Source organism: Plecotus auritus, assembly GCF_963455305.1.
Source record: "Plecotus auritus genome assembly, chromosome: X".
NCBI classification, from domain to species: domain Eukaryota; kingdom Metazoa; phylum Chordata; class Mammalia; order Chiroptera; family Vespertilionidae; genus Plecotus; species Plecotus auritus.
Window position 1 is genome coordinate 118744944 of NC_137784.1, and position 27074 is coordinate 118772017.

At 40.0% G+C, this 27074-nt stretch overlaps 1 protein-coding gene and 1 pseudogene across 3 annotated transcripts in view; one reads left to right on the top strand and one right to left on the bottom strand.

Annotated features, from left to right (window-relative positions):
• FGF13 (fibroblast growth factor 13) overlaps positions 1-21988 on the bottom strand; it is a 659009-nt gene extending 637021 nt beyond the window's left edge. For both annotated transcript variants that reach the window (XM_080652005.1, XM_080651999.1), the window contains exon 1: positions 21690-21988. The gene's annotated coding sequence lies outside the window, so the exon portion shown is untranslated. The remainder of the gene's footprint in view (positions 1-21689) is intronic.
• Positions 5530-27074, top strand: part of LOC308240255 (ubiquitin thioesterase OTUB1-like) — a 94065-nt pseudogene continuing 72520 nt past the window's right edge. Inside the window, exon 1 of the transcript in view lies at positions 5530-5710. The product of the transcript in view is annotated as a ubiquitin thioesterase OTUB1-like (transcript). The remainder of the gene's footprint in view (positions 5711-27074) is intronic.

The window sequence follows — 27074 nt, forward strand, 5'->3', positions numbered from 1 at the left end:
CTGACCTCTTCCCATGATTCTGGGTGGGCTTGTAACTGTTATACAGTATGGTGAAAGTGATGCTCTATAAGTTTTAAGCTATGTTTGAAAAGGCCATGCAGCTTCTACATGACCCTCTTGGGACATTTGTTTGCGGAAAGCCAACTGCCATGCATGAAGTGTGCCTATCCTCACAACACTGTGCTAGAGAGTTCATATCTAGGCTCTCCAGATGACAGTGCTAGCTGAGCTTCTAGACAACAGCCATTATTGACTGCCAGCCATGCAAGAGACCCATTTTGGATGTCCAACAGAGTCAAACCACTAAATGACTACTGCCCCCCCTCAGTGGAGAACTATTCGGTGGACCTGTTGTCAAATTCCCAACCCATAAAATTATGAGCAAGCCCTGACCGGTTTGGCTCAGTGGATAGAGTGTCGGCCTGCAGACTGAAAGGTTCCAGGTTCGATTCAGGTCAAGGGCATGTACCTTGGTTGCGGGCACATCCCCAGTAGGGGGTGTGTTTGAGACAGCTGATGGATGTTTCTCTCATCGATGTTTCTAACTCTCTATCCCTCTCCCTTCTTCTCTCTAAAAAATAAATAAAATATATTTTTAAAAAATTATGAGCAAAATTAAATGGATTATTTTAGCTGCTACATTTCAAGGTTAATATGTTATGCAGAAATAGTAAATGGAATAGTTACCATCGATTTCTCCTAATTTGGTATGCATATGCCACTCTACTCTCTAGAGGTCATGGTCTCATGAATCCAGGCTGGCCTTGTGACTTGTTTTTGCCAATTGAATGTGGCCAAAGTGATACTATGCCAGTTCCAAGCCTAGACTTTAAGATATTTGGCAGCTACATGTTCACTCTAGGGGCAGTCAGTCACTATATAACAAGGCAGACAACCTAAGATATGTATTATGTAGAAGCCCAAGCTGGCTAGATGAAGAGACCATGCGAAGGAGAACTGAGGAACCCAGCTGATGGTAAAAACCAAGGTTCCAGATATATGACCCAAGAAAAGCCATTGCAGTCACCTTCCACCCATTCAAGCTGTGAGGCTCTAGACTTCATGGAGCAGAGAAGAGCCAGTCCTTCTATGCCATGTCCAAATTCCCAACTCACAGAATTGTGAGAAAAAAAATGATTTTTTAAGCCACTCGGGTTTTGGGTGATTTGTTACACACAGTAATAGATAACCGAAATGAGAATCCTAGAATCATGTTTGGACCAAGCTGTCTCAGTTTCTTGATCTTCTATAGACTAGAATGGAACTTTAGAGTTGGGGAACATGATAAGTCAGAGATATGCCAATGATTTATCCAAAAACAGCTTAACACTAAGACCTTTCCAATCTACAATAAACATATATGATTTTCTGCCTCCTGTTAAATTTAACATTTGGACCATTGTAATGTGATGTTGGGATGCCTTTCGGGAAGAAAACAATGATCCAGAGCTTTTCCAAGGATCTACCCTTGCTCTGAAACAAGGACCATCATTGGGAAGCATCAGCACTTCACCCAGAATCCCTATCAGTCCACATCATTCAGAAGCTTCTGTGTCAAGAGGAATGGGTAATCAAATGTGCACTTTTCCTCACAGCATGGTCCTGATTCTCTATGTCAGAAACAGAGAACCTAGTCAATATCTCTCCAAATAAGTAACACACAAAAGACCATGGCCTCGGTAAGTTTCCAGAAGATTTTCAAATCCTGCTCTTGGCTCCATTCTCATGGTTAAACTAACAATGCTAACAAAAACTTCAGGCAGAAATATTTTATTTCTTGAAAAATTCTTGGCTATAGTAGTAAGTTGCTTGCACACTTTCATTTGCCCATATCTTGACTTCTCAATGAGACTGTATGCTCCTATATGACAAGGACTAGGTTAAACCCTTCTAAGAGTAATGCCCCCCATGGCCACCCCATGGCTTATGTAGCACCCAGCACATCAAAGGCACAGTAACAAGTATCATCACTGTAACACAATTTATTTAATTTACTGTGTTTCTTGCTTTGTACTAAATAGTTATCCAGATTGTGCCATTTTTCACTCAAAGCAACCCTTTGACATAGTGACTATTATTATGTCCATTTTCCAGATGAAGAAACCTGAGAGGTGAAACAAATTACCCAAGACTGCAGTAAAAAGGAACACCCCAGATTGAGACAACTCAAGTAGACCTTCTGCTTCTTAAGTCCCTGTTTTTTCCACTATTTGACATTGCTTATTTTGTAGATGTTGTGGAATAATTAGTTCCTCTAAAATGTCTCCAAAGATAAAGCCAAGCTTTAGAGCAAGAGCAGAGATGTCAGGGCTTACTGGGCTTTCATTCATTTCCTGCCATCATCTGACCTCCAAAGTGGTACATGTGGATGGGTGCTGTTCCTAAAAGTTAGATATTGTCACCACTTGATTTCAGTTATATGTGGAATCTAAAGAACAAAATAAATGAACATACAAAGCTGAAATAGACTCATAGATACAGAGTGGATTGATGGTTGCCAGAAGGGAGAGGAGTTGGAGAATTGGGTGTAAGAGGTACAGATTAGTAGTTACAGAATAATCACGGATATACAGTATAGCATAGGGAATATAATAAATATTGTGATAAGTATGTATGATGCTAGGTGGGTACTGGAAATATTGTGGGGAACATTTTTAAAGTATATGATTGTCTAACCACTATTCTATCCACCTGAAAATCCACCTGAAATCAATACAAAATAACTGAAAAAAACCTGTAACTTTTTAAAAAGTTAGATATTGTTACCTTTCATGTATAAATAACGTAAAGGGCAGAGAAGGAGAAATTTATCTTCTCAGGTTCCCAGAGCTAGTGAATAGCAATAGCAAGATGCAAACCCAGATCTTTCTGTGGCAAAAGCCTATGCACTTTGTACTGCCAGATGCTGACATAGTCAAGAAGGCTTAGGGTACCAGTCTTGGCATGGGTTGGCATGGGACAGATTATTCTGGAAGAATGCATGACTAATAAATGATGCTCTGGCTTTGGTGTTAGTGGAGAAGGCATTGCTGAGACCAAAATCAAACCATGCCAATCAAGAGATGAATGCTATTGTGACCCAAGACCTAGAAGTCCTCTGCAGAGACCACTTTAGTAATATCCATAATTCCATACTGCTGCACTTTAGTCTTCCTGCTGGGGTACAGTCATAGAATGTCTGTTATCATCTCAGATACCCCTGCCACTTCTGACCAAGGCCAGGAACTAGGTTACCCAGAAAACCCTTCTGTATGTAGCTTCAGGTAGAGTTTTTCATTGAGAGAAATGCACTCAAGTCTTGAAAGGTGGGAGTAAAGCAAAAGTCACAATTCCTAGAAGGCTGTGACAGACAGTGTGGCTTCACTGATATCTATAAGCTCCCACTTTCTTTCACCTTTTACAGGGAGACCTGATGACTTCTCAAAATTCCTGTGAGTTCTGGCTTCCTCACCTCCAATGCTTCCAGTTGAAGTCATTAGACATTTGTCTGGGCCTCTGGCATGGACCTTCTGGACCTTCACTCTCCTAGATCCTCCCAATTTGTATGAGCCTAGTTTATATATAAAACCCTTTTTATAGCAATATTTTAGAAGCTCTATTTTCACGATATACCCGGACTGATAAAGATTCCCTGGGAAGTCATTTAATTAAGGTGCAGTCAGGTACAGTCATATTAAGGGCTTTTTTCTTCTTCATAAATGACAGAAGACTCTGGGAAGATGATAACCTAAGCACGAGTTGTTTCCCATTCCTAATTCTAGGCTGCTTGCCTGTTTTCAGCTAAATAGCTATTAAGGTCTATGGAGAAGAGCTGCATGTAAGTGAAGTCCTAGATATTGTGGGAATCTCATCAGAAAGAAGTGTTCTCGAGCTTTGTTTTGAGTACTGAGCAAAGCCTGGATCCAGCACCAGAAAGGCCCAGAGCAAGGAGACCAAGAAGTTGGGAAAACAGTATCAGACAATATACCCAGTCTCCTAGCTCTCCAAGAGGCCAAGACAGAGTGAATTAAAGCAGCAGAAAAGGTCATTTAGAGTTGGAGTAGGTGAGGAGACTTGGGAAGAGGGCAGCTGCCTTCAGGTACTTCATTTCCACCATTTGAGGGCCTACTAACACTTGGAGGAGCTCTCAGATATTCCTGCCACAATGAGCTGACCCTGATAGGCTGACAAAGAAATACTATATAGCCAGCCAAAACCGGTTTGGCTCAGTGGATAGAGCGTCATCCTGCGGACTGAAAGGTCCCAGGTTCGATTCCGGTCAAGGGCATGTAACTTGGTTGCGGGCACATCCCCAGTAGGAGGTGTGCAAGAGGCAGCTGATCGATGTTTCTCTCTCATCGATGTTTCTGACTATCTATCACTCTTCCTTCCTCTCTGTAAAAAATCAATAAAATATATTAAAAAAAAAAGAAATACTATATAGCCATCTGTGTGGGTCCAGCAACCAGCAGAATGTTGATTAAGGAGTTCATGCTTAAAGAAATAAACGGGCCCAGCCAGTGTTGCCCAGTGGTTGAGCTTCAACTCATGCACCAGGAAGATGCAGTTCCATTCCCTGTCAGGGCACATGCCTGGGTTGTAGGCTCAAACCCCAGTAGGGGGTGTGCAGGAGGCAGCCCATTGATGTTTCTCTCTCTCCCTCACCCTTCCTCTCTGAAATCAATAAAAACATATTTTTAACCTACATATATAAAAGCCAAAGTGATGGAACGTCAGAATGACTGGAAGACCGAACAACCGGTCGACTGGTTGCTATGACGTGCACTGACTACCAGGGGACAGATACTCAATGCAGGAGCTGCCCCCAGTGGTCAGTACACTCCCACAGCAGGAGCACCACTCAGCGAGCCTACCAAGCGACGGCAGTGGTGGCAGGCGCAGCGGGGCCAGGATGAGCACAGCAATGCGGGCTCCTACCTGGCCGCCTGTTGCTTCATGCACTACTACATCCCCCAAGGGATCCCAGATTGCAAGAGGGTGCAGGCCAGGCTGAGGGACCCCACCCGTGCATGCGCCAGGCTTCTAGTAATATATAAAACCCTAAGCGACCAGTCAACCGTTTGACCAGTTAACTGTTTACCAGTTGCTATGACATGCACTAACCACCAGGGGGCAGACGCTCAATGCAGGAGATGCCCCCTGGTGGTCAGTGCACTCCCATAGCAGGAGCACCACTCAGTGAGCTTACTGTGCAGAGGCAGCAGATGCAGCGGGGCCTGGATGAGTGGGAGTGATGCAGCACCAGGCCTGGGATCAGGCCCCTCCCTGGCTGCCTGCTTCTTCATGCAGTACTACATCCCTCAGGGGATGTTGGACTGCTGGCTTCAGCATGATCCCAGGGGATCCGGCAGTCCAACATCCCCCAAGGGGTCCCGAATTGCGAGAGGGTTCAGGCCAGGCTGAGAGACCCCACCGCGCCTCTAGTTTTTTAATAAAGAAATAAACTGGTGGGACAACAGACAAATGATAACTTGAACAACAACAGTGATAACAACAAAATAGGAACATATGCAGAAACTCTAGTGCAGCATGAAAGGAGACTTTCTGGAACTGCAAAATGTGATTCCCCAACAAAACAGTTCAGTAGATGAATTGAAGGAGAGGATGATTACTGCTAAAACCCAAAATAGTGACCTTGAAGGTAAAGTGGAAGAAGATTCACAGAGCACCAAGTCAAAAATATCAGGAGAGGGAAATCATGAAGGAAAGTGTAAGAGACTTGCAGATCCTGGCAGATTCTGGCAATCGGAGCCTGCGGGCTGGGGGGAAGGGACCGAGAGGTCGTCAATGAACCTCATAGCGACTGGTCAAGCAGTCGTTCTGGTCATTATGCCATTATGGTTGCTGGGCTTTTATTATATAGGATAATTATAAAATGATATTATATTAAACTCTATAACAGCAAATTTGAAAACACTAAGAAAAATAATATTTTTAGAAACCAAAATTAACCCAACAAGAAGTGTTTGATAGGTTCATTATCAGAAACAAGATTGAAAAAGTGAATTAAATAGTTACCACTGAAAAAGTCATCATAAAAGATTGGTTCCTCTGTTTTAATTCAACTAGTCTTAAAAACACTTTCAATGTCATTTAAACTATCCTATACCATAAAAAGAGGAGGGAAGCCCATTAATTCTCCCCACCCCCAGTTTTATTGGGATATAGTTGGCACATGACATTGTGTAACTTTAAATGTTCAATGTGATGACTTGATACATAATATAACCAAATTAAGGTTAGTTAACATTCCCATCATCTCACATAATGACCATTTTGTTGTTGTTGTAAAAGTGAGAATATTAAACATCTATTCTCATAGCAATATTCAAGTACAAAATACTTGTTAACTATATCATTATGCTATACATTAGATCCCTGGAACTTATTAATTTTATAACTGAAAGTTTACACTCTTTGACCAACATATTTCTATTTCTCTCACCCTTAGGCCCTGGCAACCACCACTGTTCTCTCTGTTTCTATGAGTTCAATGTTTTCAGATTCCACATACTAGTGACATCAGACATGATTTGTCTTTCTGTGTTTGACTTACTTCACTTAGCATAATGGCATCAATGTCCATCTGCAGTGCGAAAAAATGGCAGGATTTTCTTCTTTTATGGCTGAAAAACATCTTACTGTGTATGTACACTGAGTGGCCAGATTATTATGATCTCTGAATGCATAATAATCTGGCCACTCAGTATATATATGTGTGTATATATATACATATACATACATATACATACATATACATATATATACATATATATACATATATATACATATATGTATATATATGTATATATATATATATTAGAGGCCCAGTGCATGAATTCGTGCATGGGTGGGGTCCGGCCAGCCTGGCCAGGGGGAGGGGACATGGGCGGCTGGCCGGCCTGCCTGCTGGTCGAACTCCTGGTTAAGGAGACAATTTGCATAGTAGCCTTTTATTATATAGGATATATACTGAGTGGCCAGATTATTATGCATCCAGAGATCATAATAATCTGGCCACTCAGTGTATATATACATACCTTGTTTCCCCGAAAGTAAGACATCATCCGAAAATAAGACCTACTTACAGGTTTCCTTCTGAGTGAAATATAAGGCATCCCCCGAAAAGAAGGCCCAGACTCTGTCTCAGAATGAAAATTAATTTACCGTAAACTGGTCGCTAGGGCCGCCCCAACTGGCGTCTAGCAACCAGTGACATTACGCGGAGTCCTGACATCACTGCTGTGTGGAGGCGGAGCGGAGGTCGGAGTGAGCAGTGAGCGCTGGGCAGGAGAGAGGAGGAGACTTTCGCAGATGTGTGTAGAAGAACAGGAAAATTAGAGCGGACGGGACACGGCGAATGTGGTGAGTGCTGGTCTGTCTCTGGTGACACTACCTGATGCTCGCGGCCGCCTTCATGATGACTGAAGGTTCTCAGTCAGTGGCAGACCCTGCTCCAGCCCAGATCCAGGCCCCAGCAAGACCAGTGACAGTCCCCAGGCAGGCCCCAGGGGGTAAATGTCTGATGAAGGGGTAGGGGGGATGTCTGGTGAAGGTGTTCAGTGGCACAGGGGTGGGGGGAGGGGGATCACTTAAAATGACACAGGAGGATCAGAAGGGGCAATCTAAATGACACAGGAGGATCAAAAGGGGTTACTAAAATGGTAATCCCCCCTCTGATTCTCCTGTGCCATTTTGATTCCCTCCTCTGATCCCCCCTGTGTCATTTTGAGTGATCCCCTCCCCCCACCTTGATACCCCAATTCCTTTTTTTTTACCCCTAGAAATGAGCACAAAAAGAAAAAGCTACTCCATGGAGTACAAGAAAGGAATCGTGGAAGACTCTTGGGGCCAAAATCTTACTGCTTTCTGCAAAGAGAAGATGTTGAGTATCCGATTGGTCCAAAAATGGCGAGCAGAGTATGGTAACCTCATTGAACAAGTGGACAAGGGAAATGCTAAAAAGCGCAAGTGTGGATCAGGTCGGCAACCATTATTTTCCGAGCTGGAAGACCTGATCTGTGAATGGGTTGTTGGCAGGAGAGCAAAGGCTTTGGTTGTGAAGAGGGCTCAGATTCAAGAATTTGCCCTTGCAATGGCACCACAGTTTGACATAGCCCCCGAAGACTTCAAAGCATCACAACACTGGCTGGATAATTTCCTTCAGCGAAGTGAACTGTCTTTAAGAAGATCTACAACATTGTTTAGGTTGGAAGATACTCAAGTTATTAAGCGAGCACTTGCATTCAAGTCCTTTATTGATGATGCTGACTTCTCTAAATACAGTCTTTCCAACATGATTGCTATGGATGAAACTGCAGTGTTTATGGGCCAATCTTCTCAAACAACAATTGAACAGCGGGGTGCCTCCTTAGCGTGCATTCCCTCCACTGCTTACGAAAGTGCACGTGTTTCCTGTATTTTGGCAATTCATCTGGATGGCACTAAAATCCCACCTTTAATCATTTCTAAGGGCAAGAAGGAAAAGATTGAACGTGTTTTGGGCGTTTTTATTCTTGAAACTGAAAAAGCCTGGGCCACACAAGCAGTTATAAGGAAGTGGGTCGATTTAATGCTGCCGCTTGTTATGCGAGGGAGCCAAAGAGGTCTGCTAGTCTGGGATGCAGCCAGCACTCACCGCGCTAAAGACATGAAGACATTTCTTCACGAAAGAAAAATAGATCAGATAATGTTTCCCGCAGGAATGACGGCCTATCTCCAGACTCTTGATATTGCAATAAACAAGCCATTCAAAGACAATTTCCGCATGGAAATTAATGACTACATTGAAAATAGAATGGAGAGAAATCAGCGTGGAAACTTTGTGAAACCTAAACTGCAAGAAGTTGTGACTTGGGTGAAGAATTCATGGGAGAAAATCACTGACAGTTGCATTGCAAATGCACTGCGAGCAGGCTACCTTGACAAGAAGTACTCATTGAAAGACAGTGCTATTGCTAAACATGAGAGATTTGGTCCACTGATTCTGAAAGAAATGGAGTCACAAGAAATTCACCAGGAAATTCAGGAATTGGATTGTTATGATGATGTTCCAGAAGATGATGACATGATTGTCATTGAATAAATGAGTAAATTCTTGATACTGTAGGATTCACAGTTTGTCTGGTTTGTGTTGACAACTACCGTACTACCGTACCGTATACAGGTAATAAATTTCCTTTATTTTCATGTAACAATAAATGTGTACCGTATTCTTCTTCATGGAAAAATAAGACATCCCCTGAAAATAAGACCTAGCGTGTCTTTGGGGGCAAAAATTAATATAAGACACTGTCTTATTTTTGGGAAAACACGGTATATACATATACATACATACATATGTATCTCACATCTTCTTTACTCATTCACCTATCAATGGACATTTATGTTGCTTTCATGTCTTCTCTATTGTGAATAATTCTGCAGTGAACATGTGAGTGCAGATATTGCTTCAAGATACTGATTTTATTTCCTTAGGATATATAGCCATAAGTGGGATTGCTGGATCATATGATAGTTCTATTTTTAAATTTTTGAGGACCCACCATACTCTGTTTTATATAGTAGATGTATCAATGTACATTCCCACATCAGTGAACAGGGTTCCCTTTTCTCCACATCCTCACCAGCAATTTTTTACTAGTAATCTCTTGCCTTTTTTTAAATTATACCTACAGTAATAGATGTGAGGCGATATCTCATTCATTGTAGGCTTGACTTGAATTTTCCTGATGATTAGGTATATTGAGTACCTTTTCATGGACATTTATATATCTTCTTTGGAAAAATACTTATTTAAGTCCTTTGCCCAATTTTTAATCAGGATGTTTGGATTTTTTTTCTATTAAATTTTATGAGTTCTTTATATATTTTGGATATTAACTACTAATCAGATATATGGCTTGAAAATATTTTCTCCCTTTTCCTTTAGTTGTTTTTTGTTTGTTTGTTTTTGTTTGTTTGTTTGCTGTACAGAAGCTTTTTAGTTTGATATAGTCCTACTTACTGATTTTTGCTTTTGTTTCCTATGCTTTTGGTGTCATATCCAAAAAATCCATTGCCAAGACCAATGTCTAGGAGTTTTTTTCTCTATATCGTCCTCTAGGAATTGAATAGTTTTGAGCCTTATGTTAAAACCCTAACCCATTTTTGGTTTAATTTTTGTGAGTGGTATAAGATAGGGGTCCAATTTCATTCTTTTGCATGTGGATATCCAGTTTTTCCAGCACCATTTATTAAAGATACCATCCTTTCCTCATAGAGTATTATTGCCTGTTTGTGGCCTGTCAATTATGTTCCACTGGTCTATGTGTCTGTTTTTATGCCAGTACCATACTGTTTCAAATCCTATATCTTTGCAATATGGAATGAAATAAGGTAATGTGAGGCCTCCACCTTTCTTCAAGATTGCTTTAGCTATTCAAAGACTTTTGTGGTTCCATACAAATTTTAGGATTGTTTTTCCTATTTCTGTGAAAAATACCACTGGACTTTTAATAGGAATAGTACTGAATCTATGGATGGATTTGGGAAGCATGGATATTTCAATAATATTAATTCCTCTGATCCATGAATATAGGATGTCTTACTATTTATTTTTGTCTTCTTCAGTTTCTTTAATCAATGTTTAAAGCTTTTTTTTTTTATAGACCTTTCACTTCCTTGGTTAAATTTATTCCTAAGTATTTTATTCTTTCTGATGCTATTGTAAATTGGATTGTTTTCTTTATTTCTTTTACAGATAGTTTGTTGTTCATGTACAGAAATGTAATTTATTTTTATATGTAGATTTTGTAACCTGAAAATTTATGAATTCACTTATTAAATTCTAATGGGTTTTTTTGTGGTCTGTGGAATTTTCTATATCAAGATCAGATTATCAGAAGACAGACAATTTTACTTTTTCCTTTCACATTTGGATGCCTTTTACTTGTTTTTCTTGCCTAATTGTTCTGGCTAGGAGTTTTAGTACTGTTGAATAGAAGTGGTGAGAGTGGACACGCTTGTCTTGTTTCTAATCTTAGAGGAAAACCTTTCAACCTTTCACCTTTAAGTATGATGTTAGCTATAGGTTTATCATATGTGACCTTTATTAAGTTGAGGTACATTTCTTCTATACACATTTATTGAGAGGGATTTTTTTAAATCACGAAAGGATATTAAATTTTGTCAACTGCCTTTTCTATACCTATCGAGATATGACTTTTGTCTTTCATTTTATGAATGTGGTGAATCACATTTATAGATTTGGATATTGAGCCATCCATGGGATAAATCCCACTTGATCATTGTATATGATACTTTTAATGCACTGTTGATCTCAGTTTGCTAGTACTTTGTTGAGAATTTTTGTATCTATATTCATCAGTAGTAGTTATTGTTTCTTGTGGTATCCTTATCTGGGTTTGGTATATCAGGGTATTCCGGCCTCATAAAATGATTTTGGGAGTGTTACATTCTCTTCTGTTTTTTTGTTTATTTGTTTTGTTTTTATTTTTGTTTCGGAAAAGTTTGAAAAGATTCAGCATTAAATTTTCTTTAAATGATTTCTAAAATTCACCTGTAAGGCCATCTGGTCCAGAGCTTTCCTCAGCTGGGAGGTTTTTGATTATTGATTCAATCACTTTACTTATTCCTAATCTGTTCAGATTATTTATTTCTTCATGATTCAGAGTTGGTAGAGTGTATGTTTCTAGAAATTTATCCATTTCTTCTAGATTGTCTAATTTACTGGCATATAATTGCTCAGAGTAGTCTTCAATGATCCTTTTATTTCTGTGATACCAGTTGTAATGTTTCCTCTTTCCTTTATGTTTATTTTTTATTTTTACAATATATTTTTATTGATTTCAGAGACGAAGGGAGAGGGAGAGAGAGAGAGAGAGAGAGAAACATCGATGATGGAGAGAATCAATGATTGGCTGCCTCCTGCACACCCCCTACTGGAGATTGAGCCAGCAGCCCAGACATGTGCCCTTGACTGGAATCGAACCCAGTACCTTTCAGTCCACAGGCCGACGTTCTATCCACTGAGCCAAACCAGCTAAGGCTGTTTATTTTTTTAGTTCTTTTTTCTTAGTAAGTCTAGCTAAAGGTTTGTCTATTTTGTTTCCCTTTTCAGAAAACCAACTCTTAGCTATCATTGGTCTTTTCTAATGTTTTCTATTATCCCTTACATTTATTTCTGCTTTGATCTTTGTTATCTCCAACCTTCTGCTCACTTTGGGTTTAGTTTGTTCTTGTTTTTCTAGTTTCTTGAGGTGTAAAGTTAGATTGTTTATTTGAGGTATTTAAAAAAAATGCATCTTTATTGTTGAAAGTATTACATATTTTCCATTTTTCCCATTAATTCCCTCCATCCCGCACCGCCCCTTGCCCTCACCATGCTATTGTCCATGGGTTATGCATATATACATATAAAATATTTATTGCTATACATTTCCCTCTTAGCACTGTTTTTACTGCATTCCATACATTTTGATATGCTGTTTTTCCACTTACATTTGTTTCAAGATATTTTTTTTAAATTTCATCTTTGGTCCTATTAGTTGTTCAGCAATGTGTTGTTTAATTTCCAGATATTTGTAATTTTTTTCAGTTATTTGCCTATCATTGATTTCCAGGTCCATACCATTGTGGTCAGAAAAGATACTTGGTATGAGTTCAACCTTTTTAAATTTGTTGACACTTGTTTTATAATATAATCTATCTTGGAGAATTTTATTTGTACACCTGAAAGGATGTGCATTCTGCTATTGTTGGATGGAATGTTCCCTCCTGTTGCTGCATGACCTCCCCAGGGGCATGTACAAGGCAGGGGAGGCAACTGTTGACAGTCAGGCTGAGGGCATGGAGGAGCTAGCTGTAGGTGAGCTCAGTGGTGCAGGCCAGTGACAGGAGACAAGGAGATGCAGACTCACAAGCAGCTGTGGGGATCTTGGCTATCAATGTGCATTCCACAGCTGTTAAGATCTTGCAACATGTGTGAACATGGCATTTGAGGCTGGTGATTGGTGTCAGGTTGGTGTCGTGCAAGTACACAACTGGAGGGTTTAGTCCTGAGAGTGGCTGTGGGGGGCCTAGGTTTTAGTCTTGCACTTGTGCAGCCAAAGAGGCCTGGGCTGGTTGTTGCTATGGGTCTGGGTCTGAGTCTGGAGCTCAGGCAGCAGCAAGGGGAAGGGAACTGAGAGGAATTCAGAAGGCTGGTATCAGTGAATGAAAATACCTGTGGGGTGAAATCTGCAGGGAAGTGTGTGATGGCTTTGCTGGTCATTGATTTCTTTAATGGCAAAATCTGCTGGGGTCCTCTGCAAAGCAGGTCACTGGGAACCCCCTTAATTCCTTTTTATGAAGCCAACACAAATTCAATATCCAAACCTGCAAAGGAGGCTACAAAAAAGAAATCTATAAATATTCTCTTTTTAAATATAGATGGTGAAATTTTGAATAAAACATTCCTCCAAATGCAATCCAGCAATCCTTCAATAAAGTTAAAGTTTGGCTACATAAGGGCATGGTAGAATATACTATTGACCCTAATTCTTTCCCTATCTCTGCATCTAGGAATTTTTCCATGTGATTTTGGAGTTCCTGCCATAAATATTTGTATGGTATACATTTTCTTGTCCCTTAACTTTGGGATCAGTCAAATATCTTGTTTGGGTGAGTAAAATGAGATAGAAATGTGCCACTTCCAAGACAAGGCCCTCCTTATGCATTTTCACCTTCTGTCTTGTGACTCTGGCAGTCACCTAGAGACTAGTCTGACTAGCCTTCTCTCTCCAACAGCAGGGTAAGAGTTATCTGGGGAAGAGGCATTCTAGTCACCACAACCTGAAGCAAAGAAGCCTCAACAGACCTATGGTGACAAGCAGTCACTCAGCAGAGCCTAGACCAGATCCTCCAGACCCCAAACTAATATGAGGGATAACAAATCATTGTTGTTTTTGAAGCCACTGAGATATTGGCTGATTCGTTTCACATGAATTACTAACTGACATATAGGATTATGTTTGAAAATGCAAAAGAGGTTCAATATCAGCACATCTATCAAAATAACTCATTACATCAATAAATTAGAGGAGAACCATATGAATAATCAAATCAAGAAACACTTAAAAGTCAATTGATAAAATTCAACTGTATTCCTAATACATATCCAAATTAAATAGGATTATAAGAAGACTAGAGGCCCAGTGCATGAATTCGTGCACAGGTGGCATCCCTCAGCCTGGCCAGTGATAGAGGCCTATGGGGGGGGCAGCCAGCAGAGGGGAGGGACCACAGGAGATTGGCTGGCCAGCCCCCCAGATTGGGGCCAATGGGAGCTGGCCGACCAGGGGGAAGGGCCGTAGGAGGTTGGCCAGCTGGGGGGAGGAGCCACAGGAGGATGGCTGTGGGAGCACACTGACCACCAGGGGACAGCTCCTGTGTTGAGTGTTTGCCCCCTGGTGGTCAGTGCGCATCATAGCGACTGTTTGACAGGTCATTCTGGTCATCCTGGTCATTTGGTCATAATGGTTGCCTAGGCTTTTATATATATGGATTATTTAAAATAGTACAGACAGTTTACCAAAAACAGATGCCAAATATTATCCTGAAGGGCAAAATATTGACCTGTTCAAATCAAATTCAAAACTAGACAAGAATGCTTCTTACCCCTACTATTATTCAACATTGCCTTGGAGAATCTAGCTTATTTTAAAGAAGACCTCCAAAAATTAAAGAAAGACAGAACTAATACAAACATCAGATGTCTACTTCTTTGTTAATGGCATATTTGTACAGCTAGACAAACAACACACTCTAGTAAAATCGGTAAGACTTATTTAGAAAATTTGGTATGGTAACAAAATACAAGGTTACTATACAAAAGAAATGGTATTTCTCAATTCAAGCAATCAACACAAGAAATAAAAATAGTAAAAATTATATTCAAAACAATGAAAAAACCTATATGGGGGAAAAGGTGGATGGAGGTGGAAGAAGATATAGAGGAGATAAATGGTGATGGGAAAAAAAAACAAAATAAAGAAAAGAAAGATATATATACACATTATACTATATATATATGTGTGTATATATGTATATATATGTGTGTGTGTGTGTGTGTATATATATGTATATATGTATATATATAGATTATATATATACACAAATATACTTAACTAGAGAAGTATTAAACCAATATGAAGAAAATTGTAATAGCTTACCAAAAGACTAAGACAAAATCTGAAAAAAAATGAATGAATGGCATAATCATAGGACTTCATGTTACAAAATTTCAAATTTAGCAAGTCAATATTATTTTTTAAATTCCAATTTAAATTCTCAATATGATTTTTTGAGGGAAAAAGAGGGGATTCATTTGTATACATAATCTTAATACCTATATGGAAGAATAAAAAATGTGAATAGCCTTGAAAAATAAGAATAATGAGAAATATTTTAACCAAATATCATAATATTCCCTAAAGTCACCATAATTAAGTAAAAACATGATAATGTCATGAAAATAACAGGCAATTAGTTCAGAAGAATAAAATAGAGAATGCAGAATTACCATAAATCTCATATAGTTATTTAACATATGGCAAAGGTGGTACTTCATTTCAGTGGGAAAAAGATAGATTGTTAATGAATAATATGGTTGCAACTAGCTATTAATTTCAGAGAATATAAAATTGAACCTCTTTTTACACCAAAATCAATATAGTTTTTAGATAAAGACATAGTCAAACATAAAAACAGTAAAAGTCTTTTTTCTTTAATCTAGGAAACTACATGCACAACCTAGGAGTAGGGTGACCCTCTTAACCAATCCTCAAAACCCAGAAGTTAGAAGAAAAATTTGACTATATACAATTTTTCAAAATTCTGGTACAGGTACAATAATTAAAATCAATTAAAAAAGAAATTGAAAACCTAGCTGCACACAGAACAAATAAGGGGCTTATAGATATAATGTACAAGGACCTATTACAAATTGACAAGGAAAGATATCCCATTCAAAAAATAGATGAAGAATATTTAAACAAACAAACAAACAAACAAAAAACCAACAACCCACCACTTCATAGAAAAGCAAATCCAAAAGGCCAACAAGTTTTTCAAAAGATGGTCAGTCTCCTGAATAGCCAAAGAAACTCAAGTTAAAATAACAATATGATGACACTTTCACCTGATAGGACTGGTAAAATTTTAAAAGAGCAGTTAATTAGATCAACTGTTGATGAGATTGTAAGAAGTATACACCAATAAATTGCTGGGGGAATTGTGCATTTGCCACATGCTTTTTAGAAAGTAATGTGGCAACATTTAATGAAATTAAAACAATATAGGATGGGCCTAGAGATTATTATGCTAAGCAAAATAAGCCAGTCAGAGAAAGAAAAATATCAGATGATCTCACTTATATGTGGAATCTAATGAACAAAATAAACTGACGAACAAAATAGGTTCAGAGGCATGGATGCGTGGAATAGACTGACATATCTCAGAAGGAAGGGGAGTGGGGGGAGGTGGGAAGAAATTAACCAAATAACTTATATGCATAGCCCATGGGCACAGACAATAGGGTAATGAAGGCTTGGGATGGGGCAGAGGCTGGGTGGAGGGGGCAAAGGGGAGGAATTTGGGGACATCTGTAATATTGTCAACAACAAAAATTTAAAATTTTAAAAACTATATATATATAGCCTATCGAATAAAAGAGCAATATGCAAATTAACCATCACTCCCCTACACCCACAAGCCACGCCCACCAGCCATGCCCACCAGCCAATCAGGAGCGAATATGCAAATAAACCCAACCAAGATGGCTACGGCCACAGAGAGCAGGAGGGAGGCTTGGGTTTCCCCGGCAATGGAGGAAGCCAAGCTTTCCACCTGCCCTTGCCGGCCTAGGCCTCCACTCAAGGATACAAAGTTTCAATGATAGAAAATACATAAATCCAAACAGAAATGGCGGCAGCCAAGGAGCTGGAAAGAGCAGGAGGCTAGAGTTGCCCACAGTGATGGAGGAAGCCAAGCTTTTCGCACACCCTGGCTGGCCCAGGCCTCCGCTTAAGGCTACAAAGTTTCAATTATAGAAGATACATAAATCCCAACAGAAATGGCTACCGCCACGGAGCGAGCAGGAGGCTTGGCTCCGCTCGAGGCTACAAAGTTTCAATTGTAGAAGATAAATAAACCCCAGATCTTAGGGCCTCCGCTTGGGTCGCCAGGGGGTATGGCCGGCCTGCAAACCACCATAGGCCCCTCGCCCAGGCCGCCCCACACCCCAAGGGAACCCCCACCCTGACCCGGGACACCCTTCAAGGCAAACCAGCTGGCCCCCACCCATGCACCAGGCCTCTATCCTATCTAATAAAAGAGTAATATGCAGATTGACCATCACTCCAACACACAAGATGGCTGCCCCCATGTGGTCAAAGATCCTGCCCCCATGTGGACACAAGATGGCTGTCACAAGATGGCCAGCAGGGAGGGCAGTTGGGAGGGACCAGGCCTGCAAGGGAGGGCAGTTGGGGGGCGACCAAGCCTGCAGGGGAGGGCAGTTGGGAGGGACCCAGGCCTGCAGGGGAGAGCAGTTAGGGGTGACCAGGCCTGCAGGGGAGAGCAGTTAGGGGTGACCAGGCTGGCAGAGGAGGGAAGTTGGAGGCAATCAGGCTGGCAGGGGAGCAGTTAGGCATCAATCAGGCTGGCAGTGGAGTGGTTAGGGGGTGATCAGGCTGGCAGGCAGAAGCGGTTAGGGGCAATCAGGAAGGTATGCAGGCGAGCAGTTGGGAGCCAGCAGTCCTGGATTGTGAGAGGGCAGTCGGACATCCCTTGAGGGGTCCCAAATTGGAAAGGGTGCAGGCTGGGCTGAGGGACACCCCCCGCAGTGCACGAATTTCATGCACCGGGCTTCTTCTAGTATATATATATATATATATATATATATATATATATATATATATACGCACACACACACACACACACACACACACTCTTCAACCCAGCTATTCCATCCCTGAGAATCTGTCCCAGGGTAATAAAAACAAGTAAATATATATACAAAGGTGCTTACTGCAGTGTTGCTTTAGTGAGAAAAAAATGGATATAAAGTGAATGTCTGCTAAAAGTTGTATGGTTGAATAAATCATTCTCCATCTACATCGCAAAATTCTGTTCAGCTGCAGTTACATGGAAACTAAGCAAATTCAGTCAACTTGAAGGTTTCTTTGAATGAGTATAATAGCAACAATGAACACAGAAAACACACACACTGTTTTAAGTGTTGTATGTATTTTAACTCATTGAATCCCCACAGCAACCCTATGAGATAGTATTATTATCAATCTCATTTTCTAGATGAGGAAACTAAAGCCCGAAGTTCATACAGCTAGAAAATGACAAGAATTTTGTGGTAACATACAGAAAAGTGTGAGTAACATGATAAAATTTCTGTAAAATAATCTATAATAAAAAAGATATATGCATGTATATATGTGTACATATGCATGTTTCATATAATTATGAGAATAGAAATATTGGAAAACACATACTAGGCTAGTAATAAGGGCTATTATATATTTTATATAATTATATATTATATAGATATAAGTAAATTAAAAATAATTAAAGTGCTCTGGCTGATGTGTCTCAGTGGTTGGAGTGTCAGCCTGTGCACTGAAGGGTAAGGTGCGATTCCCAGTCAAGGGCACATACCTGGGTTACAGGTTCAATCCCAGTGTGTGGAAGGCAACCAATCCATGTATCTCTCTCACCTCTCTCTCTCTCTCTCTCTCTCTCTCTCTCTCTCTCTCTCTCTCTCTTTCCCTCTCCCTTTATCCCTTCCACTCTCTCTCTCTAAAAAAAAAAAAAAAAAAAAAAAAAATCAGTGGAAAAAATATCCTCAGGTGAGGATTAACAACAAAAAATAATAATAATAACTAAAGAGTCATAGCAGTTTAGTCACAGATAATTCCAGAGTTATTGCAGTTACTACACCAGGTCAGACAAAGAAGGGAAGACTGTCCCAAGGGAAAACCCTGCAAATCCCCATCACGCAATGCCCTCCCTGGCACTATGCTCATCCCTCCCTTATGTCAGAACAACTGTATTTAGAAATGCCAGGTGCTTTTCCATCCTACCTAAGTCACGAGACTACCTGGAATCCAGTCATCACTGAGCTCTGAGATTGCCCAACTACAAAAGGCTTCTCAGATGCTACTTTTGTGCATAAATCTCAGATTTGGTGTATGGAGAAAGAACGGATTTGCCTCACCTCCATATCTTTTATGGAAAATAAAGCCTTATCTATTGCAGAGGGATTTAAACTTTGTCATGCCCACTGACACACTCCACACTCATGCCCAAGGTGTTTATAGAGAGAAATGGATACAGACCCGTCTGCCAAGAAGCTTAGATCCTTGAAGGAAAATATATACCTTTTATATTAGGTATTCAATGGATGTTTGTTGAGTGAAGGAAATACAAAGTAGAGGGTAAAGTGTTAAATTCCAGAACTAAAACCAAATGCTATGGGAATTGAAGTGGGGAAGTACAAACACTTTGAGAAATGGTTTTATAATCTGATGTCATTTGAACTAGATGCAGTGTTTCTGAAAGTGTGGTCACCATCAGATCCTCTGATGTACTTAAAAATGCCAGACCTGTTGAATCAGAATTCCCAGAAGTGAGTCCCAGGATTTGTTTTTTAATGATGCCCTCCAAGTCATGCACACTAAAGTACACTCATGAACTGAAGCAGATTTGGGTGCCCAGGCATGAAAGCAAGATAAAAAACATGGCCAATTCAATTTTACTAAGGCTGGGGGTAGTGAAGAGGAATAATGAGGAATAAGATTGGAAAGGTGGGTTAGGGCTGGATCATGGAGGATCTGGGGAATGCCAAGTGAAAAATTTTGAACTTAATTGACTGAGAGATTTAACACAAATGGACAAGACAAAAACATGAGGGCCTTGACTTTCACAGTGCTTCCCCAATTTGGCCATGCATCGTAATTATCAGGATTGCTTTCAAAATTCCAGGTTCTGGGGCTCCATTCCCAGACCTTTTGAATCTGAATTTCCAATGATGCAGCCCAGAAATTATATTTTAAAATAATCTTTCCAGGTGATTCCTGGGCAGCAAGCCTGGCATTGGTTCATGAATGGAGTTAGTAAATCATTGCTCTACTAACAAATGCATTCCTGAAAAGTTGTTTGTTCATGGAGATTTTATTAGTGGAGTCATTTATTCAAAGTACTATGCAAGTGTGATATTTAGAGGCAACCTCTACCAAATCTCTTTCTCTAGAGTGTTTCAATAAAACACATACCCAATTTCAATGCAAACTTCTTATGACTTTCAATAAAATGTGACAACATGTTTGTGTGGTAAGAACATTGCCTGGTATTATGGGTGCACAAATGCAACATGAGGAAAATAATTGAAAATGTGCTAGTTTCATCTAGTTTCGCAGCAACATGAATGAACCTTAAAGTAATATTGGAAATGAGTAAGTACTAGTAAGATGTGATACTGATAGAGCCATGACTTCAAAATAGAAATATCCACCATGTATTCATTTTCAGATCAGAGGGGAAGTTGAGGCAACAGTCAAGGTATAGACCAGATGATCACTTATTCCAACTCATGCTCCAATTCAAATAAAAGGTAGACCATATAACTTCCAAGATGTTTCTTGAAGGATTAAGATTTTAAATTTGTTATTTGGACAGTCATCTACTTTAAAGATGGGTAAAAAGAAACAAAGTGAAGAGGGATTATAATGTTTAAACATCAGTCAGTAGTTCATTTTTTTAAAAAAAAAGAAGACACAGATGATTCTGAGTCTGAAGATTTGTTTCCTCCAGCCATGTAATATTTTAAGATTGTCATTTTCATTTAAAGTAAACATACTTGTAATATATGTCTCTTCATTTATATGAAAACATCTTGGTTTGGCAAGGTAGAATGTTGGCATAGTAGTTTGCTTAGTGCAAGGCTCAAAAGCAAGAAATTGTTGGTGTTTAACCTTCTAACACCCAAGGCAGCTTCTTTTATTCTCAGAAGGCTCCTAAACTCAAACCCAGAGCTTTCCAGCTCCCATTCAATTCCAACTCCTCCAAAGGCCCATTGCTATAAACAGGCTAAAAAACAGAGATGAGTCCTGACATCAGTATTTCAGGAAGAAAATGGAATCCAAGCAAGTCTTTTGTACATCTGGATTGGATTCCCTCTTTTGAAGGGACTACCCAACCTATAAGAATCCCTGTGCTAGGCAGCTCTGCATTACTCTGTTGCTGTACATCAGAAAAGACAAACACAGATAACCAGTGCTATGAGCCAAATTCAAATTATCAGAGTTAGGAGCAGGACAGGAAGGACAAGGTTCCTAAAATAAAGTATCTATAGGCAGAGAAGTTGAGAAATGGTTACATTTAATACTTGAGGTGCTTTCTTGCTAGCTAATACCTTGGCTTTGTAGTAGGAGGATACAAGGAAAGGCAATAATTCCCAAACACTGCTGTGGCTTGATCAGCATGTAAGGAGCATGGACTTAGACTATCATTTGTAAACTATGATCTGCCCTAATATTTGCCTCCCTGACCCAGGCCGCGAGGAAATCTGGGCCAGGGCTAACTAAGAGGATCACAATTCCAGTAGCATTTCCCCCAATGAATTTGGTTTCACCTACCTTAGAATTGGAGATTCAATAGGCCCGGTGATGAGAAAAAAGCAAGATCTCACCATAGACCAAAATCTTAAATGGGCCAGCAGTCACGCGCTCCCGAGGGGAGGGAGGAAGCTTCTTGGTCATATCATCACCATGTGTTTCTGAGATTTACAAGAGTCTGGATCTGAACCAAAGCACCCCCAACTCCCTAAGCCCCTCCTGGTTTCAAGGGCTCCAGGCAGGAAAAGCAAATAGTCCAAAGTGATTGCAGGGGTCAGTGAACCCTGTGTGGTTCATATAAGACTGTTCTGAGGAGTGGTAAGTCACAGGGTCTATATTGCAGCTATTTTTAGTGAAACCAAATTCCTTACCCAAGTTCTCTTGCTTCCAAATTGTTCTAAGTGTAGACCAGCTGTGGTCAGATCATCTTACTGGACCAAGGCTCTGTCAAGGCGAAGGGACCAAACCAGGGAGGAGGAGCAATGAGATGACTGTTGGTGCTTTGGCTCTTTTTCACTGTCTCAGCGGTCTCCAGAGGGAGAGGGCATTCCCCTCCAATCTGTCAGAAACTGGATAAGTTGGTGACATTAGAGGATAAAACTAAGAAGTTGGCAGTCCTTCCCCTCTTTCCCCAATTCCTACAATCAATCTCTCTCTCTCTCTCTCCCTCTCTCTCTCTCCCTCTCTCTCTCTCTCCCTCTCTCTCTCTTTCTTTCTCCTCCACCACCCCCCCCCCCCCATACACACACATGCTAGTTGATGCAAGCCAACTCCGGATCTTGGTCTGACTTGCTAGAAAGGTCTAGAAAAGCAAGTGTCATCATCCAGGAGCCAGGCCAGGGGTGAAAGTATAAGGAGAACTGGTGTCTAGTCACTTTGCAGCTGTCATTTATTGTTCTAAGAGGTAGTTTTACTGGGGACAAAAATTCAGGGCACATTTATTTTTACTCCAAACCTTGACCAGAGTTGTTAATTCAGAAGAAGACAGTTCTCTGGGATTCTGAGAGTGGTAACTGCCTCCCCCATATTCATCTAGTTAAATGTCTTTACAAACTGTGGGACAAGACCTATTAGACAGTAGTGAAATCTGTTTACTGGGCTGTGGTCAGCATTTAATAATGAAAGGAAATTAAATGAATAAAGTAGAATAGAATAGAACAGAACAGAATACAATACAATTAAATAGAATAGGTTGGAATAGAATACAATAAATAGAATAAAATGCACCGACTTTTGTTTCTTCTATGTATATGTGTACTCAATCACCACATAAAATGTATTTCTTACTGCTGGTCATCACAAAATTTCACTTTTCTATAAATGCACTGATCTCAACTATTTGGAAGAAAAAAGTGTAAAGAAAAGCCCTTGGGTCACCCCCAATTTTACAAGTAATACTACTATCACTGCTTTAGGAGGATTTCATTATATGTCAGGCACTATTCTAAGTTTTTAATATTTTTCATCTTATGTAATACTTATCAAAACCTTCTGAGGTAATTTTATTCACATTCTTCAGAAGAAACAGTAAGTCTCAGTATTAAGCTCAAGTATCTAATAAGGGGAAGAGTTGATGTATGAATCTAGGCCTATTTTTCTCCAAAGTTTGTGTTATCAGCTCTGGACCACTTCCCTCTTTATTTGATCAATGCATAATTAATTCATTAATTAAACAAATATAAAAATCCTGGCTGTGCTGGTAGCTTTATAAAAAATAAGATGAGAATTTTTAGAAAAATAATTTCAGATTCATAAAAACTTATAGTAACCCCTGATTTAAAAGATGGTTAAATTTGAGTTAGTTGCCTATTTGACTCAGAACACCATGCCCCAAACCTATCCTCAAATGGTATCTGAAAAATCAGCTGGAAGAATATGATTTCAAGGTGCTAGGTTTTCATGGTATTACCCCTCTGTTTGTTTCCACTCTATTCTACACAGAAATCTTGCACAAGGGTGCATTTGATTTTTGTCTTTTTATAGTTTGAGCTAAATCAGTTCAACCACTTTTGAGTTGAGTAAAAAAATCATACTTCTTCCACTTCCAAAATAAGCTCCTCTTTTGGGCATACAGAAAGCTTAGAAAAAAAACAAACAAACTGAAACTTTAAAGATTCCCACTTTACATCTGTGTACTTTTAGGTCCTCATTACTTTCTTTTAAAATTCCTACTGATTTGATCATTTTTCAAACTCCTATGTTCTGTTGTCATTTTTTGTAATTCCCATAGCACACACCCAGTAATTTTTGTAATTCCCATAGCATGCATGCCCAGTGTGTTAAAGACCCTAGGTATTGGCCTCAACAAGTGCCACCTTATGGAAAGTGCATATAGGGTACAGGGGCTGGGTAGGAAGGAAAATACTAAATACAGCCTCCTGCAAAGCCCCCACTGGAGTTCATGTTAGGTAAAAAAATGCCCCTAGGGAAGGCCCCCTTTTGTTCCCTGGCTGCTTGCTTGGATCAGAGTAATATTGCATGGCTGCTGGCTTCAGAATAGGATTCTCTACAAGCCAGGGAAGGCTGAAACTTGACCTCACTGGCTATTTACTTCTTTGTAGTAGTTCTTGGCCACTCATCAAAGCTTCTCTGAACTCTTTGTTTGAAATGAAAACTAATTGACTCATAAATACTTGCAGACTTTCCATACAAGTTGTCCATCATCACCAGTGACTTGACCAGAAGGTGGGGTCATAGGTGCTGTCAGGAGTCCAGCCCAAATCTCAGCTCTCCCCCATGGGGGACCAGCAACTTCTTGGCTGGGCTTTGCTTTTAGGGGCATACATTCACCCCCACCTGTAGCTACATCCTTCCGACACTTTTCAAAACAGGAACAGTTGTCTCAGTCTTCCTGGGTCTCCAGGCTATTCTATATTTGCTGGGATGGAATAGGATATCACAGGCCTGCCTCAGCCAGAGGAGGGCTGACTTGTCTAAAGAGAGCTTTGGAGCTCCCCACTCCAGGGCATACTCCTAGCCCTGAATGTTCTAGCCCTGACTGTTCTAGTTGCCACACTCAAGGAAGCACAAAGGACAAAGAAAAGGGGTTCTACTTCTCAACTTTACCACTCTGCCTGAAGCTTCTATGATCAAAGGACATTTAATAATAGGACTCTTCCCCTGGTATTTATAGCACAAATTGCTCAAAGCTGTTTTATACTTTCTTTTTAAAAGCTCAGTATTTGTCACAACCTTCCCAGGAACTGGAACAGAAGGCAGGTATTAGCTGCTCCACTTTGCAGACCAGGAGACTGAGGGGGTCAATGAAGACAGACTATTCCAAGCATGGACAACAAACAAAGGCCATGAAGAAACATGGTCCTTTATTCCCTCATTCATTCACAGACACTGATTGAGTTGATTCTTTTCTAGGTGCCACAGTAGGCACCAGGAAAACAGCAAGGAGCAAGTTTATAACCTCCAGTTTCTTCAATAAAGAAATGTCAAGGAAATGAAAAAGAAGGGAGAACATAATGATTGAAAGACATTTGAGAAACATAACCAAATGCATTGCATTGACCTTGTTTGGATCCTGAATCAAACATAAAAATGTAAGAAAACATTTGTGAAACAATAGAGGGAATTTTAATATGGACTGGATATTGGATAGTTAAGAAATTGTTAATTTTTTAGATATGATAAATTACAGTGATAAACTTACCTTACCATTTAGAGACATACTGAAGCATTTATAGATGAAGTGATAAGATGTTTGAAATTGGCTTTAAATAAAACATGATTGATAGGAGGGAATGGGTAGGGATATAGATTAAATAAGAATGCCTTTGAGAGATGATTATTGTAGCTGGTTAATGAGTATAGGGCAGTTCTAGCCTAGTGGAAAGATACCTATTTTCCAATAATTCAAATCAAAATTCCAAAATTGAGTCCCATTGAACTGGATTGTCCCTGTGGCTAAGAGCTTGGAATTCTTCAGTAGGACATTGGACGGAGATAGGGGCCAACTGGTAGCTCATTTAAAAATAAGTATCATCAGAAGATGGAGAAATTAATGCTAAGTAAGAAGAAACAACAAGTCTAGTGCACTGGAGGACAAGACTGGAAAATAATGTAACAGAGTGAATGCTGGGTCTCTCTGACCCCATCTTGTTCAAGCCTGCTTTGTTCCCATGGCCTCCAGGCTAATAATTTCTGCTTAGACTTGCATATAAATATGGTAATCATTAGAGGAATTCTGCTTGTGGCTTGAGGAGATAAAGGAAGTATGTACTGTTTATCAAAGATTTGCAGGAACCTTGTAGGCTCACATAAACAAGCACACTCTTCCTTAAACCCCTACTGGCACCTATATGTCTTTGGTTGTCAATCACCTCTTGCCCTACCCAGTCCCCCTTCCCTTCACATAAAAGAAGCCTGAATTCTGTACTTTCTTTATATGGATTTAAGGTACCCCATTTTCTTGGTTGGTGCCTTCTTGATCAATAAACTTTTCCTTGCTCCAAACTCTGATGTTTTGAGTTTAGGCCATTTGAAGCATCAGACACACAGACCAGTAACAATAATACCCACAAAAACCTTCAATGGGAAGGAGCCCAGGCAGAAGATGAAACTGCATTGGATGAGGATGGGGAGTGTTGTCAGAAGAGAGAAAGGGAACTTTTTGAAACCACTAGGATGGCCTTCAGGGATTATTGCCTTGTGCTTGGAGTAGTGACAGAATTGTTCAGAAGAATTAATAAAAATGCTCTTCTGTTGGGCTAATCATAAAAGGAAGGACTCAGCCTAGTCATATGTGAGGATCAGCAAAACACATGTACTTTGGTCCAAATAAGTGCTTTTTTATTTTTTGTTGTCTGTTGATTGTTTCCTTAAAATCACTGAAAAATCACTGTTTCAGCTTCCCTCACAAATCTCAACCATTATAAAGGCTAACATGATTAATACTGCACAGCTGAGGTCCTGGACCCAGTCATACCAGAAAAGAGCTCCTGTACTATGATCCATAGTCTAGCTCTTCCAATTACATGGGGAGTGGGAGAGAGTGAAAACGAGAAACTGCAAAGCTGCTTATCAGCCTGTGGAAGTCACTCCATCTCTCTGAGCTTTAGGTTTTTTGTTTTTGTTTCTGTGTTTTTGTTTTTATCTTTAAAATGTCAATAGTGCTCCGCTGGCATGGCTCAGTGGTTGAGTGTTGACCTATGAACCAAGAGGTCATGGTTTGATTCCCTGTCAGGGCACATGCCCAGGTTGTAGGCTCGATCCCCAGTATGGGGCATGCAGGAGGCAGCCAATCAATGATTCTCTCTCATCATTGATGTTTCTATCTCTCTTTCCCTCTCCATTCCTCTCTGAAATCAATTTTAAAAATGTAGATTAGTAATAAGGTATTTGGAAATACTTAGCATCTTGCCTGGTTCATGGTAGACCCTCAAAAATTACCATTTC